Consider the following 19,097-nt stretch of genomic DNA (forward strand, 5'->3'; position numbering starts at 1 on the left):
GTCTAATAATACATAAAATCATGATTGTAAACTCCTTCTCATACAGAAAGAAGTGTGTTGATTCCTGTGGTAGATAACTTGTGAAGAGGAGAATTTTTTTGTCATTTGTATAAGACATGAGCAGAAAGTAAGAATGAGCAGAACTATTTCCACATGCATTGTCTCCTTTCTACAGAAACGATATGAAACCGATATTTTCATCGCTGACGTGTTTTATTGTGCTTTAACATCTAGCTCATAGTTATCCCTCGGAGTGTAGGCACCAGAGCAATATCTGTTGTGTCAACTAAAAGGAGCTATATGTTTATTAAACATACATTCACAGGCCATTTGGGTATTATCACCATATATTTTGCATATCTACCTCACTAATAATTGCGTAAAGTAGATTTATCTTTTCTAATGTGATAGTACTCATGTCCAATGTTGAGAGAGTTAAAGTTCAGAGAACTTTATTCATCTAAGCTGAATTTCTTCACGGTATAACTGGATCATAAAATCTTTCTAAAAAATGTTATTTATTGGATTTAAGGCAGAATATGTTTATGATACCCTTCTGAAACTCTAAATCATGATTTAGTTTTATTATTTAATGTTCAACTGGCAGAGATTTCTCAGTTGATAGCAGTTGATAGTAAAGATTTTGGAACATATATGATGTGTTTGTGATGTTTAAATAGAACAACAGGGAATAACGAGTTTGGTTGATAACTCATGGAATACTCTTTATTTAGGAAAAACTTACATTCATACAACAGAAGAATACCACTATAGTACTTCATTATGACATATCTTCATTGTTGCAATCTGTCGTATTATCCTTACAGTGGAAACATAACACTTTCTAACCCTACTAACGAAGTATTAAAAACCTTAATATTGTAACAAGAACCAGGGAAAAAGATGATGTGTTCGACAGGAACTTCCTGAACCTGGAAGAGTAAAAAACGTTTAAGTATAAAATAACGCTCCTAATACCATCAGTAATAATTTTACTATTTAAAAATTTGTTTGTAATGAAGGAAATGTTTTCAATTGCATTAAGGATTCTAAGTTGTTGTTCTAAGCAACCCAAAGATTGCTCTCTCATTGCATTTCTTATTGCGAAAATGAGTCTTAACTTATCTTTATGTTACAGTAGATGACAGAGTTGTGAGAAACGAATTAGGAAGATGAAGAGGAGTAACTGACCAATATACTTCACAAGTTTAGACAAAGGCAGCAAAAATTTAACATTGACACTAACATTTATTAGTAATATATCTCAAGCATGAATAACTTAAATTAATACGGATTAGACAGAGTAACAGTTATTACACGTAATGAATCAGACAAAAATACAATTAATAAAACTCTGGAGAGAAATGCTTTTCTGTAGAAGATAAATTGGAGTAGATAGAGGAAGCTATTTTTACTCTTCATAGTCAGACGTTCTGTTGCGGTCCTTGCTGCCTAAACCTCCTTGTGGAAAAGGTATGATATAAAATGCCTTATCAACATCCAAAGCATACTTCCTAAAATGTATCCAAAGGTATCCTACAGATGCAAATATTTTGCCACACAAGAATTCTGACTCAGATCAGGTTAAGAGGGTAATAGAATAGCCATGTGAGACATTCAAGCATGTATAATGATACAAATCAACGCACAGAACTTCCCCCCTACGCTTCCTAAACTACTCTAGATTCAAGTTCGAGTTGCATTTCGTGACATAGTTTTAATATGTAATGGTAACTGCTCCCTTGGCTGGTTCTGTTAACACTTGCCTGTGTGGCAGTGCTGGATTCACCGAGAGCTGGTTTGAATCCTGCCGAAGAAAAAGTTTTGTCTCTGTGTTTGGCCAGTAAGAAGAGGGGAAGTGGTGGCGTTAAGTTGCTAATCACATGTTTTGTGGCACTATCTTGGATTTAAACTCCAAAAAGTTCTGCAGTATCCCATGTTGTGAACCATGCTACATGTGACAGTTGTTAACGATCCGCCCCTCGGCATCCCCCTCTGCAGAATTCTACAGGAGTAGGCTAGGTGCACATCTGTTAAAGTCACTTAAAATTAACAGATTGTCCTACAACTCGACAGACAAATCTCTCATAAACAGTGAGGAAAGGGGTCATTTTGACTGAAAAAAGAAAACCTTTTCGGGATAGATGGAGAAAGTTAGCCCTTTAATACGTTCTAGTGTACAAAGCAGTACTATTCTTATTTTCTATCAAGATATTTCACTACGCTGAACTCTCTACTGGACAGTGATTACTTCTGAAAGGTTGGCTACACTGATACGAATCTTAAGTTTTTGTTCAAAAGCTGACAGTGACCTGTAGTAAATGTCTGATGTATTTTTCTTTTGTGGCATATATAGGAATCATTGAATATAGTGGTATTCTAGAGTCACACGTTTCATTTATGCAATAATGGTCTTACATCTTAATGTTGGGGTCGACTGTTACTGTGTCTGGCTGTTGCACAGTGGCCCCGAGTGCAATCCCATGTACTGCAAAACATTTTGTCTTAACGGAAGGAATGGTTCGCGTTGCTGTCAGTCCTATGAGGAGGTCTGAGGAGCTGCTTGACAGAGTGATGGCAGTTACTGGTGGCAACATCCAATGTGATGTCCGTGAGAGATAAGTGCCAACTGCACTCCTTCTATAATAATGGTTAATGTAAGCATATACAGAACTTACTTACTATTGTGCGAAGTGAGTTTTAGTGGACTTTACTTAGTTTCAACAGCGGGGACAATAGAGGCAGAATGAAGGGTTACCGGCCTCTATATGGCTGAGTGCGCATCTGTGTGGTCCTACTGATGGCTGCTGCTGTCTGGCGCGCTGCCAGGCTGGCGTCCTTCCGCAGATCCGCCCCAGTTCCCACGCTGAGCAGAGGGCTGTGAATATGATTCCTCAGGTGCTCTGAAATAACGTGCCCGTAGGCAGTCAGTATAGGAAGTAGGTTACAAGGAGAAAAAGGAAGATCAGAGTTTAATGTTCGGTGACAATGAGATTGCTAGAGACGATAGGTAGCTAGAAAATAATAAATTAAATTAATACTTCAATAAGGAATAATTTTGCTGTTTTATTGATGGTATCAAATTCATATGTTAGATTCTGACATAGAGAATTTTATTTTCAGACATGCTCGCGGCAACTTAAGTAAAGAGGAGCACAGAAGTAAAGTGATCAAAATCGTAACCAGCAGAAAGGCAATAGTGCTTAATATAAGCATAATATGCGTTGATAATTGTGTGTACACAACGTGTAGGTCAAACACACGGTAACTGAAGAATCATGCCTACCCAAACAAAACGAATGAATTAAATACGATCAATAAAACAGCAGAATCGATTATCCATAGAATGCATGTGAAAGAAGTTCTTTATTTAAGAACTTGATATCTAGGATAAAATTAAAATTTACTCGATTCGGTTACATGTAAGAAACTAATGTTTTTCATTCTGTGGAGAGTTAGAAAATTTATCGAATTTTCGAAGCCTGGACCTAGCTATGCTTACACTTAAAATGTCTCAGGTGTAAACGAACGCGCCGTCTGTCACACAAATGACATCATTTCCATGATGGAAGCTGGAAGATACTAATTTTCACATTTTGTAAGACATGTATCTCTTTTGTTATAGTTGAATTTGAATATTGATGTGTGTACTTTCTATTTCAGGCACAGCAGGAGAGAAAGTGGAAAAAGTTCCGGCTGCTGCGCTATTGGCAACATCGTAAATTCTTGATAGAAGGTGAATAACATTTCATGGCACGAAATTTGCACACAAAGGAGTCATTTCATATATTGACTTTCGTGAGTTAACAATTTACAAACATCCCTCACTATATAATACGCCTGCGGCCACACTGCATGATCGCATCCTTCCCAGGTGAAACAATCATTATTTATGCGTTTATGTGATATCTGACGATATATTCTTTGTAGTACTTCATATTGCAAATGTTAATGAGTATAGCTCGAAACCATACAGTTACTTTATGTACTAATATTTCCACTGCGCATCCCATAAAGTACGTATGAGATGCACAGTGTAGTCGTTCTGGGCATTGCATTAATCATGTGACTTAGAATCACATAGGATTTCTACGTTGACTGTACTCTAGACATGTATGAGCTGTAGCTACAGGAGGCTAGATAATGGAGAACATGTTGTGCTTCTTACCTGCTACTGATGCCAGTCGACAAGGGTCCATTTTTAGCCTGTTCTGCAGTCTCCTTTTGGTTGTTCGAATTTCCGCCATTCTGGTTCTTCGAATTTAAAGGTGTCCCACTGTGCGCTGATATGGCTTGGCCTACCGGCTGTTTGATGACCGTCGTGTTACCTGCTACCGCATTTTGCAAAGCCAGTTCTCCTACAGCAGGATTCTGATTCACATGGTGTTCTATACCCCTAGGAGTACCTGAGCAAGAATAGGTGGATTTGCATACAATGCCTACTAATTCCAAGTTTTGCGGTACAGAAACTAGAAGCATCGGTCCTAATGCCATGTTCTCTTGCTGTTGTACCCTCTGACGACCAGCCTGCAGCACTGGTTCTCGTTGCTGCACATTGGAAAAGTTGGCACCAGACTGTGCATTTCTGTTGCCTGCTGCACAGCCCTGTGCGGCAGTTGAATGTGCGACTGCCCCTGGTGTCCAAGACGCCAGCTTACTATGGACTCCGTGTACAATAGGTGCATCTTTGTTGACGGTGTATGATGTCTGCCTCTGTTGCTGTCGCGAGTGACCAGGCAACTGCCCTTCACCTCCTTTTGGCAGAGTAACAGCACGCTGACATGCAGAACTCTGACGTAAAGAGACCCCTGGAGCTTCAAAAGTGGAAGAGACATTTTTGGGAGTGTACTGTGTTGCTACATTCATGGCAGCACAGATCCGTTGAGCACTAGTTGCTTTCAGAGAGGCAGATTCTGCTCTTTGTTTAGCAGCCTCTTCGACATGTGGATGCGGGAGTATTGATCCCGTAGCGTTGCCAGCAACAGGCGAAGACAGAATAATGGAATGAGGCGACTGGATAGCTCCATCTGGCTTAGCAGTCGATAAGCTCCCTGTATTCTGCCGTTTCTGTCCTAGCTGGACACCTGCCTGTGTTACTGCATCGAGTTTCACATCTCCCAATTTTGTAAATGCTTTCTGTGTGACCACAGTTGTATCTTGAGACTGCGAAATCCCGTTTTCACCTGGACCATCTGGTAGAGGGGCCTGAGGTACACTGCTATCTGGTTCAGAAGCAGAAGGGCTAAGGTTCGGAGCGTTTGTTGTTTTAACACTCATGGCAGTGGTAGCCTGTTCGGCAGTAGCTGTTTCCAGGCGGATGTTTTCTGCTCTTTTTATTCCAGAACCTTGGACAGTAGGTGGTGGAAGGATTCCTCCCGTAGTTTTGTCAGCAGTAGAAGCTGTCTGGACTACAGAGTGAGCTGGCGCAGCAGAGCTAGGATTCCCTGTATTCTGACATTTCTCTTCTGGCTGTTTGTATCTTAGTAATAATCCAACCACCTGTATACTTTGCAATGTTCTATACACTTTCCCATGGGCGTCCATGTAGATCCTAGTTCCACCACTCTCGGAAAGCAAAATTTCATCTGTTTCGGAGTTTTCTATTGCAGAATCGTCGTCTGAGTCCCCCTCTGCATCCATCTCATCATCATCGCTGGGAAGAGAGAAAAAGTAACGACAAGTTAGCCTACTTCAAAGAACTCAGCACGTTACAATGAGATATTTAATAATACTCTACACTTCTACAGGAGTAGAACCTTTTCTGTGAGATATCACTCTTATAGCAACAAGGCAAAATTAAGTTCATAGAAAAACTGACGAAATCTTACCATCGGGTATTTTGATAATCTTGCATTTTGGGTTTGGTCGGTGCTGTAGAATCTTCGCTTTCAGTGGTGAATGTGGTCTCTGAGTCATCGAATGCCTTTTCCGAGGAAATCTACATATACATATATGAAGATATTATTAATATTTATCGACTGTAGATCTCATAACACGTATCATAATGAGTTCGTGGCAACTGTTATACTACCAAGGTTTGATACGAAACTCTTAAATATCTATCCTAATCGATTATAGTGCCCAGTGGTGGAAACCTGCATAACAACGAGACATTTCGTAATATATCTTGAGGGTTCCATCTTCTTCAGTTTCCATATTTAACTTCATTAAAAACCACGTGACATAGAGATACTGATATGTTTCTTCAGTAGAATGTTCCATGCTACACGGAAGAGATGCAAGCCTTCATAGCAACTAGGACACCACAGACACCGTGGAATTCACAGCATGCAACAGCTGATTAACAATTTACCCTGTAAAAGCAGTGCAGCCTGTAGGTGATGAACAAAATGTTCGTAACCGATAATTGCAAGAAAAAATGAAATGTATAACAGAAAACTGTCATGTTAGTGGTTAGTAGCTGTTTTTATGCCATATTCTATGAATAAGTAGCGGGTTTACAGTTTTCTCAGTTGAAATCTGAAGGACGTCGTCATCTAGTGTGACACTGAATTCAGGGTGAAGATTTTTGGCCTTTGAAGGCATTAACACGGAGTGCAACCCATGTGGTAGGTACTTCAGCTGTGAAGAAGATTAACAGCCTTCGATCTGCCTAGTCAAAGTAATACTGCAGCTCATCGTTTAAGGGCATTTTTCCTATAGTGAAGTGCTCAGGCACTTCTATACTGGTCGTCTTGTCCGTACTAACAGACAAGCGACACTGCAAGATTTCGTACCTGCTGTAAATAAAAGCAAATAGGATTATTCTATGCGATAAGTAAAGTAACGTTTGATTTTGGAGGAATGTTGGTTGACGCTTCCTCCGTAGTATCTGATGAATTTTGCCACTTCTTTGTGAATTGATTGTACATTTATTCTTCAGAATGCTCTACCAGCAACAATTACTCGATAATGGCGGAAAGTGCAGTACACTGATCTCGAATGTGAGGCGTTAAGGATTTTTCTCTTTTGGAGGAAGACAGCGTATGAAATGGATATGAGGACCTTTACATAAATATGCATAGAATTAGAACAAGACTTCTTCACCAGTAAATGTCAATGTGCCAGAACTTTTTCCCATCCACTAAGCATCTAGGAAGAGGTTTCACAGTTAACGCTGATGCATCAGTGCACTCATCTCAATGTCTTTTCATGCGGAATTGTCGCTATGTAATGCAACAGAATATTCTTGATACTTATGCGCCAATGCCGTAGGTGATGATTTCACCCAGAAGGACAACAATACTCGGTCACCACATACTAGTCTCCTGGGCAATTATTTTCAATGGCGAGCATTTAAGCGCATGAGCTGGCCAGCTCGATCTATCTTGATTCCATAGAGATTGTTTGACGTGTTATCCAGAGGCATGTTGCTACTCACCATTTCCGCCCATTTCATTCAATGTCCCTTGTTCCAGAGAGCAAACCTTTCCAACATGAAAGGCGTTCATTGCCTAAGGATCTGATAGACATCATAATTAATAACATCAATCTTCGCTATAAATACTACGTTGCTGTCCTAGATAAGCACCCTCTTGTTGAGATTATGTGCTTTTGTACCAAACGGACCTACATGTTCGAAAAAAAGTTTTAAATTCGAAAGGATACTTAGTATATGGAAAAAAATTTCGTGTTTTCTATTTGTCGTGCCATGTTGTAAGAATTTCCAGATGTTATCTTAAAGACTTACGACTAGTTCAATAATCGATGTAATATGTGTGTTTTTATGCTAATCAGTGTTTTCTTGTGGTTTGGACCCTGGTCTGTCTGGACGTAAAAGTCTGGCATAAAGGCCATGCAAGAAACAAATGAGTTACCCGTGCACTGTTGTGGAGGAGAAAAAAATAGTCTCACCTGATACGTCACTGGTCCAGCTATTTCGTGTAGCGTAGTGTCATCTGGTGGAAGGTGATCTTTGGGAAGATTACTTTGGATTCCAGAGAATTGTAGGAATACACAAGGCAATACTGACTGTACAATTTATCTTGAAACATATGCTGAAGAAAGGCAAACCTATGTTCTTAGCATTTGTACATTAAGACAAAGTGGACTGGGCTATCCTCTTTGAAATTTTTTAGGGATGGAGGAGAAATACAGGGACTGAAAGGTTTTCCACAAATTGTAAAGGAACCAGAGTGCAGTTATAAGAATCGAAGGACATGAAAGTGAAGCAATATGAATCTGACGAGGTTATTACCTACCCCCAATATTATTCTGGATGTACAATGAGCAAGCTGTAAAGGGCTCAAAGTAGTAATTGGGAAAAATAATTAAAGTTCAGTGAGAAAAAGTAAAATATTTGGCGTTTGCCGATGACATCGTAATTCAGTCATAAATGGTGAAGAACAAAGAACAGAAGATGAACGAAATGTATAGTGTCTTGAGATGAAATCGTAAGATCAATATCAATAAAAGCAAAACAAAGGTAATGGAATGTTGTCGAAGTAAATTAGGCGATGCTGAACGATTCAGATTAGGAAAGGAGACACTAGACGTAGTTCAGTTCTGGTGTCTGGGCGTCAAAGTAAGTGACCATGGCCGAACTAGGGAGGATATAAAATTCAGATTAGGAGTAGTAAGGAAAGCATTTATGAAAAACCATTTGTAAACCCTTCATACAAATTACAGTCATAAAAAATCTTTTCTGAAGGCGTTTATGTGGAATGTGGTCTTATACGAAAGTGAAACGTGGACGACATGAAACTCAGACAAGAAAAAGATAGGAGCCTTTAAAATGTAATGCTATGTAAGACTGCTGAAGATGAAGTGGATAAAATGAATAAGAAATGGGGGGGGGGGGAGGAATCGAATTAGGGAGAAAAGTAATTCATGGCACATATTGACGACATGAACACCTCGGTTCGCAGGACACATCCTGAGGTAGCAGGAAATATTTAATTTGGTTGGAGAAGAAAGTGTAGGACAGCAAAAACTGTAGAGGGCATCAATGCTCAGTTACAGTAAGCAGGTACAAATATATGTAGTTTCTGGCAGTTATTCAGAAATGACGAAGACTGCATAGATTAGCATGGAGATCTGGACCTAACATGACTTCGGACTGAGTACTACACAAGAACAGTGTCACAACAGTGAGTTGACAGAGTTAAAGTACTTACCAACACTCCTTTATCCCCTTCATAGTGAAATTCATTGGATTCATTTGCCGCTCCTTTCTTAGGAGGGGAGCTGTTCTGCTGGGGTTCTGTTGCTTGCTGTGACTCGTCTCTTATTTTCAGACGTTTAATCACGGTATCGCCTCCGTCTGTGGCATGACGGCGACGTTTGTCCTGATACTGCAGTTTTCCTTCAGGACTGGCAGCAGTCTCTCCAACGGAAACAGGACGGTTGTTACTACTGACTCCAGTGCCAGGAATTCCCGGTACCAGGCTGTCTACGTCCACATCCATACCGTATTCCCTAGAAAATATTAACATTTCACATCTTATGGATGGTACCAGTAGCATACTTCTATGAAGCACTATGGAATGCTATGTGGCGAATATACACTATGTGATCAAAAATGTCTGAACACCTGGCTGAAAATGACTTACAAGGTCGTGGCGCCCTCCATCGGTAATGCTGGAACTCAGTATGGTGTTGACCCACCCTTAGCTTTGATGACAGCTTCCACACTCCCAGGCATACGTTCAGTCAGGTGCTGGAAGGTTTCATGGGGAGTGGCAGCCCATTCTTCACGGAGTGCTGCACTGAGAAGAGCTATCGTAGTTGGTCGCTGAGGCCTGACATGATATCGGAATTCCAAAACATCCCAAAGGTGTTGTATTGGATTCAGGCCAGGACTCTATGCAGGCCAGTCCATTAGAGGGGTGTTATTTTTTGTAACCACTCCGCCACAAACCGTGCATTATGATCAGGTGCTCGATCGTGTTGAAAGATGCAGTCGCCATCCCCGAATTGCTCTTCAGCAGTGAGAAGCAAGGAGGTGCTTAAAACATCAACGTAGGCCTATGCTGTGATAGTGTCACGCAAAACAACAAGGGGTGCAAGCCCCCTCCATGAAAGGCACGACCACACTATACACCACCACCTCCAAATTTTACTGTTGGCACTACATACGCTGGCAGATGACGTTCACTGGACATTCGCCATACCCATACCATGCCATTGGAATGCCACATTGTGTAAAGTGATTCTGGACTCCAATGTTTACGCTCCTTACATCAAGCAAGTTGTCGTTTGGCATTTACTGGCATGATGTGTGGTTTATGATCAGCCGCTCGACCATGAAATCCTAGTTTTCTTACTTTCTGCCTAACTGTCGTGGTTCTTGCAGTGGATCCTGATGCAGTATGGAATTCTGTGTGATGATCTGGATAGATGTCTGCCTATTCCACATTATGACCATCTTCAACTGTCAGCTGTCTCTGTCAATCAACAGACAAGGTCGGCCTGTACTCTTTTGTGCTGTACGTGTCCCTTCACGTTTCCACTTCACTAACACATGGGAAACAGTGGACCTATGGATGTTTAGGAGTGTGGAAATCTCGCATACAGACGTATGACACAAGTGACAGCCAATCATCTGACCACATTCAAAGTCCATGAGTTCCGCGGAGTCCACCATTCTGCTCTCTCACGCTGTCTAATGAGTACTGAGGTGGCTCATATGGAGTATGTGACCAAACAGCCGAATCCCTCTGTCAGTAAAACAGATATATTTTCAACCGACTCAGTTGTATTGCCTCTTCCACTGACAGAATCACCCGCTTCCTAATTCCGTATGTATATCACAAATGCGGACTTGTAGCTATCACACTTTTGCGCTTACTGCTACGTGTATTAACAGTAATTAGCACTGTCCTAATGGTAATAGGTAGTAGTGACTTCAAGTTGTTAATATTTGGATACAGCACAGCTGCCACACTCTCAGTTCACTTTTACTCCGCTACTACCCTTGCCATTGTGCAACATTAACTATGTGCCACTTGGATCTTACTAAGCTATTAAATTCACTTGTGTGTACCTTTTGACCTTTACTCGCCAGTATTTACCTAAGGATTAAAGCACGCTTCTAACCTGACTATGAGCCAAAGAGCTGTGATGATTGAATGGGTTTGATCCACAGCCTACAACGCCCTACAGTTCACATGGTAACACAGCCTACCTGACCCACCTAACTTTGTAGTGAGCTTAAGTATCCAGTCATCACTGGTAGCAGCAGTGGGTAACCTTCCAGCACGACGAGAGCAGCAGACTTACCGTCGAATCCTCCTGAAAATACTTATAAATACGGTCGTCAGCTCTGAATGAGCAAAAGAATAAATCAATTTTGTGCTCGTTTCAAAGTGAAACGGCTTGAGTTAAATTTAAACTTACCAATTTTGAATATTTCTATTACTGATCCGTCAAGATGAATCAACAAAACAAATACACTTTCAATATCTGTGTGTTGACTTGATAATTAGTACCATAGATATTTATACAGCTTGGCTTAACAAAATTCTATCTTTCAAATTTATGTAATGATTTTGGATATTACTCTTGGAACAGTTAATATAGAATTATTTAAGAAACGTTGCTTGAAAAGTTACTCAGAAAAATTTAAGTTAACTACAAAATGGCGACTAGCAAATTCTTGTGTGACCGTTGTTCTTTTCAACATTCTTACACACTCAAGTTTTCTACAATAAAAGAAATTGTCAATGAAAGAGGCGATGGTGGCCTCAGTCTGATTTCACTATACTAGGTTGGGGTTATTACACTTTACCAGGAACAACATGCGTCGTATTTTTACTCATAACTGTATTCTGTCCTCTGTACTTGCATACAAACGTGACAGGTATTCTCCTTTTACAGTTCTATAAAGTTAGAATTAAACAATTATGAACTGTCTTGCCTTGGGTAGACATGCAGGTGCTGGTGGTGAGAGGTATGTGGAAAATGCAACTCTTCACATCTCATACTCTCAATGGCGGCCATTACACTTGTATAAGCCACTGCACGTTCGCCATAAAATTTGGGCACAGGAACTCTTACAACCCGCCCCAGTAGTGTAGAGATGACTTTGATAGACATTCGTCGCGTTTTATTCCACAAACAGTCACGATATTCACCTCTTCACTGTTGCACAACCACTTTTGCGTGAGCACACTTACACCAGTCCGATCACGTCAACACTACCCAAGCTTCTCCCTTTGTTCAGTCCTTGTGCCTCCAGCTACCACGAGCGAAGCTCATCTTCCTAAGAGTGGGGGTTCCCCTTCCACAAGTTTATCAAAATCATTTAGTGTTTAAGCAAATTATATCTATTACCCTGGAGTTAATACCAGTCGTAATGACTCACCAACTAGAGCTTAACAAGATTAAATTATACGGTAATAACTTACAATTAACAACAAAAAGAATAGATTTAAGTCTGAGAGCTTAGTACGTTGGTGATGCCTTTTCGCTCGATCTCGCTGGCCTCAGCTCGCACTAATTCCAGGTTTCGCCAAGAGATGGCATCAGGATGCGCGCCCTGGCCGTCTCACGCCAGTGCGCTCGCTATCAACGCGCGGGGCTCCAAATTACTGGCAGCCTACGATCATTTCAGTTCCGCTACAAGTACGTGGCAGAGGGTGGTAGCACAATGCACCTAATATGAAAAACGTATGTTTTTGGGGGTGTCCGGATACTTTTGATCACATAGCGTACATAGGCAAGTAAAATAGTGACTGACATGCGATGGCGACGTTGACGATACACACGTCGACGAGGCATAGTGCTTCAATACTGTTGCAGATATAGCTCACAGTGGAATTATTCCGCTAGTCTGCGTTGGCCGCTTTTATACTGAGCAAGAAATAATGAATAAAAGTGAAGCTTAGCAACATAGCTGAGTTCAAAGAAGCAGTACGAATCCGACAAGGCGTCATGTAGATAAAGATTGTCAATACACGTCCGACTACAACGATGATATTGAAGCACACTGCATCAGAACGAAGAAACAGGCGTTGTAAGTGGCAGAATCACGTGTTGGTGATATCAAAGTGTTGCAGACGGTACATACCCCATGCAAAATTCTTCGGTAATCGTGCAGCGAGACAGTATTATTAAAGTGGTTATGAGCATAATTGTGTGACATTGATATTAACAAAGATAATTTGACTTTGTTCCGAAACACTAGAGAAGTAAGAGTGGCTATCTCGAAGTTGCGGGTAAAAATGGTGTCAGGGTGGCTTCTTAGAATTTAACGACTACTAGCCCCACCCACGTGATCCGACCTAATACTCTACCAGCGTGTTGCAGCTCCTGCGTAGACTTAAGGAACACCCTTTACACGTCACTGTAATGAAGCTACTTATACATTGCCCGCCATCAAAACAGCGAAATGATTACTATCGTGTGAATACAGTATAGCAGGAATTAAAGTTATAGGTATTTTCGGGGGAATACAGAGCGCGAAATTTGGTATCAGATCTGCCATGTCTCACTGCAGCAATGTCTGCAGCCCATTTGAGGTTCGGGGCAAACTGAACTTGGATGCATGGGTACATCACTTCATGCTGATTCAACTGTTTGTCGAAGTTCACCGTAGTGGCTGGCGAAGGATAGTGCACTAGTCTCTCGGCAAACCGCGACCACATGTCTGTAATAGATCAGAGATATAGTGAACGTAATCTCCATGGGAACAGCCAAACCTCCTCTGTACTGGGTTGGTCAGAACAGCGCCGAAAACATGTGGTCTTGCGTTATCTTGTTGAAACTTAATTTCACGGTGTCCTCGAATACAGAGTACAGCCACCAGTCGTAACAAGTCAGATAAGTAGCAGCTGCAATCCAAATTACCAGCTATGTGATCCAGAGGTGACTGTTAGCTGTATTCCAAGGCAGCTCATATCATCATGCTAGCTACTGGTCATGTATGTCGACGACGAATGCAGTCTGGCAACGTTCGTTCCCCTCGGAGCGCCACACATGGTCACGTCCACCGTGCTGCTATACGCATAACTCGGACAAGACTAAAAGGTCGACGTGTTGCCAACCCTGTATCAAGTGTTATCTTTTGGTAAGAACATGGCGACATGACGATTATTGCAATCTTTTAGCAAGTTACTGCAGTTTTGGTGGCCACCAATTTAAATTAGCCTATTCATTCAGAAATTTCATTTTCTCTCACTATATTTTGCCTTTACAAGGTCGCGACAGCTATCTTGGCAACATTTTACAGGTGTATTTTATACTCGGCTTCGAGAGTCCGATATATGCTCGACGAGCAAGCTCTTTGCATTGTCACTGACGCGATTTCGTATCTTTGGGGATTCAGTTTGTACTTCAGCCATTGGTAAGCCTTCTTTGGTTAGAAGCCACTTGGCTACCTTGGTTTTAAATAGCATTCGTCAATCCAGTTCCATCTCTGGTTCTGTACTCTGGCCTAATGTGGAGGTGACGCTTCATGGCTTCGGAGGAGGACAGGTCTTGTCTGGTGGCGATCTGTGCTGTTGCGGAGATTCTATAATGGTGAATGAATTGGGTAATGTTATTATAATTATTTGCCGTATTGAAGAGTAGGTGAATTCATTAAGTTATTTTTCTGTTGCTTGCTCACGCTAACTAAGCTATTCAGGAAGCGGCAGTATCTTTTCACATGGTGAAATGAAAACTCGTAGGCTGCTCAAAAATGGTTCAAATGGCTCTGAGCACTATGGGACTTAACATCTGAGGTCATCAGTCCCCTAGAACTTAGAACTACTTAAGCCTAATTAACCTAAGGACATCACGCACATCCATGCCCGAGGCAGGATTCGAACCTGCGACCGTAGTGGTCACACGGTTCCAGACTGAAGCGCCTAGAAGCGCTCGGCCACTGCGGTCGGCGCAGGCTGCTCAAATTTGAAGGAATGAGAGCAGATTGTAGCGAAATATGTCTCCAATATATTGTGTTATACATTCTATATTATCACCCTTGTTGTCCCTAAGTTGTCACTTAGTTTATAGTCGTGAACTGAGAACCCTACGTAGATCGTTCATTGTGAAATGCGATATTATATATATTGCTTTGTAAAAGAATTTGGGCTTGTAAATCTACTCCTTTCATTCGGTAACAATACATGTGTTTACTAAGGAACTTCTATCCGAATTAAAATTACGGAAAAAAATCACAGCACCAAGGAGGAGTTGTGCAATATAAACGAAAGCTGGTGGGCGTGTCTCTACATCTGAAAGATGATGTCCATTCAAATTTCACGCCATTCTCATAAGAGTGAGGCTAGTAGTACCACTGTGAGAATGCGATTCAGGTTTGCTTTAAATGCATGCTGTAACGGTCGTGAGAATTAATTACCTTTAAGATCGGACGAGGTGAGTTGATGTGATGATGAATGCCTTCAGTTCGGCAAAGACGCTTTATCAACACCTCACTGAGTCAGAACGAGGTCGTGTAATAGCTCTACGAGAAGTCAGATGTTTCTTCTGACATAGTGCAGAAACACTTGGAAGGACTCTAGCCAATGTACACGATTGCTGGCACTGGTGGTCACGAGAATGTACGGTCACAAGATGACCGGGCCTCGAACGGCCACGTGGCACTACTGAGAGGCAAGACCATCGTGTTAGACGTATGGTTAGGCGTATGGTTCTGGCGCATCGTACTGCATCTGCAGCAGCAATTTGAGCAGCAGTTGGCACTACAGAGACACAACGAACTGTTACAAAAAAGTTACTTCAAGGACAGCTCCGAGACAGATGCATGCATTTCTCTGACACCAAACCATCACAATTTGCGATTTCAATAGCCTCAAGCGAGAGCTCATTGGAGGGCAGGGTGGATGTCTGTCACGTTTTTTGACTAAATCTGGTTATGCTTCAGTGCCACTGATGGCCGTGTGTTGGTGAGAAGGAGGCCAGCTAAGGGCCTGCAACCAACCTGTGTGCACGCTAAAAACTCTTCACCTACGCCTGGAGTTATTGTTTGGGATGCTACTTCGTATAACAGCAGGAGCACTTTCATTCTTATCCGACACACCCTGACTGTAAATCTGTACATCAATCTCGTGATTCGGTCTGTTGTGCTGCCATCCATAAACTGCATTCCAGGGGTGTGTTGGTTCAAATGGCTCTGAGCACTATGGGACTTAACTTCTGAGGTCATCAGTCCCCTAGAACTTAGAACTACTTAAACCTTACTAACCTAAGGACATCACACACATCCATGCCCGAGGCAGGATTCGAACCTGCGACCGTAGCGGTTATGCGGTTCCAAACTGAAGCGCTTAGAACCGCACGGCCACCCAGGGGTGTATTCCAATACGGTAATGCTCGCCCACATACCGCTGTTGTAACCCAACATGCTCAACAGAATGTCGACATGATGCCTTGACGTGTTTGATCCCCAGATCTGTCTCCAGCGGAGCAAGTATGGGCCATCGTCAGACAACTCCAGAGTCATCCACAACCACCATTAACCGTCCCTGTATTGACCGACAAAGTGCAACAGGCATGGAACTGTATACCTCAAACTGACGTCCGGCACCTATACAACATGATGCACGCATGCTTTCATGCTTGCATTCACCATTCTTGCGGCTACGCTTGTTATTAATGTACAAGCATTTCATACACTCATGTTTCGAAGAAACAGAACACCTTGTAGGACTGGAGATAGGACGTTCATAACAGGACACGTAAATTAGCGTGTTCATCTGAAGTACTAAATTAGATTAGATCCAACTTAATAAGGAAGTCATTAACACAATACAACTGGAAGTCATTAACTTGCAAACGGTTACCGATAATTTGATAGCATAGGCTTCGCTACATTCGTAAGGCTTTTTACGAAGTGAAACGAAAGTGATTACTGTTATGTCAGATACACGGTGTAGTCACACTGATGTGACCATCACCTAATTTCGAAGGCGACGTGCAATAATGGCTCACAGACGGCAGGTGGCATCACTAGCAGTGGAGGGTTGGTAGGTTGGTTTGGGGAAGGAGACCAGACAGCGTGGTCATCGGTCTCATCGGATTAGGGAAGGCTGGGGAAGGAAGTCGGCCGTGCCCTTTCAGAGGAACCATCCCGGCATTTGCCTGGAGTGATTTAGGGAAATTACGGAAAACTTAAATCAGGATGGCCGGACGCGGGACTGAACCGTCGTCCTCCCGAATGCGAGTCCAGCAATGGAGGGTATGTAAAGCACGTCTGGGGGACGCGGAAAACAGTGTAGTCGTTGTTGCATTTAGGAAACGAAGCGATTCATCTGACATCCAAAAGGGTACGATCACTGGCTTTCGGGCCAAGAGTGGAAGCATTTCCGAAACGGCTAAGTTTGTAAACTGTTCGCGTGCCAAAGTGGTTAAAGTATACTATCAAATGGCTCTGAGCACTATGGGACTCCACTGCTGAGGTCATTAGTCCCCTAGAACTTAGAACTAGTTAAACCTAACTAACCTAAGGACATCACAAACATCCATGCCCGAGGCAGGATTCGAACCTGCGACCGTAGCGGTCTTGCGGTTCCAGACTGTAGCACCTTTAACCGCACGGCCACTTCGGCCGGCGTTAAAGTATACTGTGCTACTGTGGTGCACCACAGGCCACAGATATCTTGGCCCAAGGACGGCTGCGGAGATGTGCAATGGCGAATAGACGTGCAGCTGTTGAGCAACTGACCACCCAGATGAACCAAGGGGCTACCAATACCGTCTCCTCAACGACCATTCAGAGAACGTTGCTGCGTGTGCGACTCTGCAACAGGTGCCTTGTTCATGCACCCATGCTGACAGCCGTTGATCGGCATCTAAGACTGGAATTTTCACGCCAGTAACGCACCTAGACGTCCACTGAGTGGCGATTGGTGGCCTTTTTACATGGTTCATGTTTTATGCGCCATCAGACAGATGGCTGTAATCGTGTTCGGGCCGGAACGTCTGAAAACAAACACTCTGAAACAATTGGGTCCAGGCCGGTGGACATTCCGTGGGTGGTCTCGTCATTTTGAAAGGCACAATGGATCTACACAAGCAAACATCTATCCTTGGGGACCATGTCCACCCATACATGCTGTTTTGTTTCTCCTCGGTACGATGGCATTTACGAGCAGGACAATGCGACAAGTTACAAAACTCACAGTGTACGTGCGTAGTTTGAAGAACACCAGGATGAGTTAACTGTACCATGCTTGCCATCAAGCTCCCCGGCATTAAAATCAATTGAGAAACTATGGGACCACCTCGACCAGGCTGTTCATCTCATAGATCCTCAACCGAGAAACGTCGTGCAGCTAGCCACGGCACTGGAGTCAGCACGGCTCCTGTCGTTACCTTTCAGAACCTCGTCGACTCTCTTCCTCCAAGTCTCGCAACGGCCTGCACTACAGAACATGGTTATTCAGGTTATTGACAAGTTGTCACACTAATGTTACTGGACAGTGTATTATCAGTAGATTACTGAATGGAGGATTACCACTAGAAAGTATCAACATTCTGGAATTATTATGCAGTTCGACAAATGCAGGACTCTCACTCCTGACTTGTAAAAGTAGTTTATATTCTCTTCAAGCAGGGTGCCAGAGTGCTTTCTGGATTTAAAGGGACACTTATCCCAATGCGTGGGCAATGGCCTTGCCGCAGTGGATACACCGGTTCCCGTGAGATCACCGAAGTTAAGCGCTGTCGGGCGTGGCCGGCACTTGGATGGGTGACCATCCAGCCGCCATGTGCTGTTGCCATTTTTGGGGTGCACTCAGCCTCGTGATGCCAATTGAGGAGCTACTGGACCGAATAGTAGCGTCTCCGGTCAAAGAAAACCATCATAACGACCGGGAGAGCGGCGTGCTGACCACAAGCCCCCCTATCCGCATCCTCAACTGAGGATGACACGGCGGTCGGATGGTCCCGATGGACCATTTGTGGCCTGAAGACGGAGTGCTATCCCAATGCGAGGGAAGACATCCTGGAACATCCTCCTCTACCCTCCTTTCCACCCCCGGGCAATCCACGCATTTTGGGCAAATGCGTGTGTTACCCCTATACCCCTGTGAAGTGTTTCCACCGTGTCTAGGGCCACTGTATGGCCTAAAGCTGAAGTTAACCCATCCTTCCACCTATGTTCATAAGAATCAGCCCCGCAACGCCCCCTCCCTCTTTTATTAGAAGACACT

The 19,097-nt window shown here is 42.8% G+C and overlaps 1 pseudogene; it reads left to right on the forward strand.

The window, feature by feature from the left end:
* The first annotated feature begins 18,548 nt into the window (after positions 1-18,548).
* Positions 18,549-18,665, forward strand: LOC124771273 (annotated as a pseudogene).
* Positions 18,666-19,097: the final 432 nt, after the last annotated feature.

The sequence above is a fragment of the Schistocerca piceifrons genome, unplaced genomic scaffold, assembly GCF_021461385.2.
Source record: "Schistocerca piceifrons isolate TAMUIC-IGC-003096 unplaced genomic scaffold, iqSchPice1.1 HiC_scaffold_905, whole genome shotgun sequence".
In the NCBI taxonomy this organism is placed as follows: domain Eukaryota; kingdom Metazoa; phylum Arthropoda; class Insecta; order Orthoptera; family Acrididae; genus Schistocerca; species Schistocerca piceifrons.